The sequence below is a fragment of the Sorex araneus genome, chromosome 1 (genome assembly GCF_027595985.1).
Source record: "Sorex araneus isolate mSorAra2 chromosome 1, mSorAra2.pri, whole genome shotgun sequence".
Classification (NCBI taxonomy): Eukaryota; Metazoa; Chordata; class Mammalia; order Eulipotyphla; family Soricidae; genus Sorex; species Sorex araneus.
The window spans coordinates 263,699,236-263,701,877 of NC_073302.1; the positions used below are offsets into that span (position 1 = coordinate 263,699,236).

General features: G+C 37.9%; 1 non-coding gene across 1 annotated transcript; it reads right to left on the reverse strand.

Moving 5' to 3' along the window:
* Positions 1 to 1,907: 1,907 nt before the first annotated feature.
* Positions 1,908 to 2,071, reverse strand: LOC129401465 (U1 spliceosomal RNA). The gene has a single exon (XR_008628363.1). It is a non-coding gene; the product is annotated as a U1 spliceosomal RNA (small nuclear RNA).
* Between the last annotated feature and the right edge of the window lie 571 nt (positions 2,072 to 2,642).

The following is a 2,642-nucleotide window of genomic DNA, read 5'->3' on the forward strand; positions in this document are numbered from 1 at the left end:
GAACACCTTCAAGAGAGTTGAAGAATTGGTTAAGAGGACAAAGAACCTCTGGATCCGGGCACATCTTTTCAACTACACCATTCTTCCTGCACTAACATACACCGCAGAGTCCTGGACCCTATGAAAAGAGGACAAGAATGCTATTTGGGTATCCCAAAGAGGAATCCAAAGAGCTATGCTTGGAGTATCATGTTTCACTGAAGTGAGAGAAGGAATCTGGAGTTCCAACCTATGTCGACAATCAAGAATCAGGGATGCTGTCTCGTTTGCCAATGTGTCAAAAATCAGATGGGCTGGTCACGTAATGCGATTCAGAGACAACCACTGGACTAGAGTTGTTACTTACTGGATAGCACAGGATGTCAAAACACTGCATGGCCTCCCACCAACAAGAGATGGTCAAACTTCTTGGTCAAAACCCTGAATGAACAGTTTGAGGTCCTTCCAGTTCCTGGAGCAAGTAGATGCAATTGGGCTACACTAGTAAGTGACAGGAAAGAATGGAGATGTTACTGGTGCCCACTCGAGCAAATAGAAGATCAATGGGATGACAAGTGATAAAAGTGACATAATTGCAGTAATGAGTAGTATGAGTAGTTTTGACTATACTTTTAGCATTTATAGTATAGCTTCTAATCTTTGCTTTTTTATTTCTTTGTTTTTGTTTGCTTTTGGGTCACACCTTGCTTTGCTCAGGACTTACTCCCAGTTCTACACTCAGGAGTCACTCCTGACAGGGCTTGGAGAAACATATGCAAATACCAGGCATCAAACTCAGGTTGGCAGCATGCAAGGCAATTGCCTCATACACTGTAATTACTCTGCCCCATGCTTTCTTCTTCTTTTTTTAACATTTTCTATCTATCTATCTATCTATCTATCTATCTATCTATCTATCTATCTATCTATCATCTACCTGTACACGTATGTATACAAACATATATGTGCATATATACAATAAACTAATTGACTTTTTCTATGCATTAAGGCACCATTCATGCTGTGTTATTTCTACTTTTTGCTACTTAAGAATTTCTTACTTTGGGGGCCAAAAATATCCTATGGTGAAAGGGCACTTGCCTTGCATGCAGATGATCTGGCACAAGATACGGTCCCCAAACCCTGCCAGGAGTCCCTGAACGCAGAGTCAGGGGTAAACTTTGAGTACAATGGGTGAGACCCATATAAACAACTAAAATCACAAAGAAAAGAATTTCCTAGATTTTTATTCATTCAACAAATATTCATTGAGCTCCATTGTGCGAAATGAATTAGTCTCAAAATATACATAATGTCGAGTTAATCATCCACAGGAGGAAAAAGGATGGGGAGAATTAATCAGTAAAATGTAAACAAAATTACATAAAAAATTGAAAATAGTAATGTAGGCTGTTATAAAATTAAAATTGTGACTGAAACATAGGTGATTTTAGGTGATCAGAAAAGTACTAATTTAAAACTATAAAAGAAGAATACAGCAAAGCTAAGAATAAAACCATGTTTTCAAGGTTGGATCCTATGGAACAGTGAATAAGATGTATCAGAAATGCCATGTACATTTTAAAGATAGTGGCATATGTGATATTCTTTTTCCTTGTAACTTAAAGTTTCTTAATTTAGATGATAGTTAAATCTCATTTTAATAATGTGAAAGGCTCAGTTCACCTTTTTGAAAAAGTAGGGAATCTGCTTCTTGAGATATAACAGCAGTTGACCTGGTAAGTCTCTTCAACAGTATACTTCATATGAAAGTACTGCAAGGATGCTTAAAGTTTGACAATAAATTTGGCTAAATATTTATCAAAAATATCATGAATATATCAATTTGTAAAGATAAGTTTTCTTCAAATGCACCTACATTGACATTAGATTGTTCCAGGTGTAGTATAAGGTATTTTTTTTTTCCTTAGAGGTGAGTGTGATTGCAATCCCCCACAACCACAAATCATGCAGGTAAGTTTCCCACATTTGGGGAAATCGCAGGAATCAGCATATCTGGAGTGCAATGAATAAGCCTTGCCCCAGGAAAAACACCTTCATAATCATGGTATCTCCCCTGCCAAATAAATACGTAGTATATGATATTCATTTATTTATTTATTTATTTAGATTCTCATACCTTCTTGTGTTTTGCTATCTGTGCTATCATTTCTTTGAACTCATTAAACATCCTCATCCCAGTGTCACTAATGACACTGTCTAAGGATTTACTGGTGTTTATATCTTTGGTGATATTGCTTTGCTAAAATTGTGCTTGGTGGGTTTCTATGTGTTTTACCCACTAGTTTTCCAGAGTTCTCTCTCTGTTGGAAAGGGTTTGTGCTGAGGGATTAAGCTAGAGGTTGCTCTTTGTCTTCTCTGCTCATCTTCACAGGGTGACAGGAAGAATAAGTGTGAGCAGCATGCAATTTGTTGAGTAGATATGTTGGAGCTGTGTTGTGGACTCTTTAATATGGTAGGTGGGGTGTGCAGGTTACTGGGATTTCCCTGGAGGGTGGGGTCTTCCTCCCCTTGGAGCTCTGCCTCCCACTGGGAAGAGGCTTAGTGAGATCAGCCAGAGGTGAGCCTTACTGAGATGGTGGACCAGCAAGCAGAGGTCAGAAGTTCATTTTTTTTTCAAACTAATAAAAGTATTATAAAGG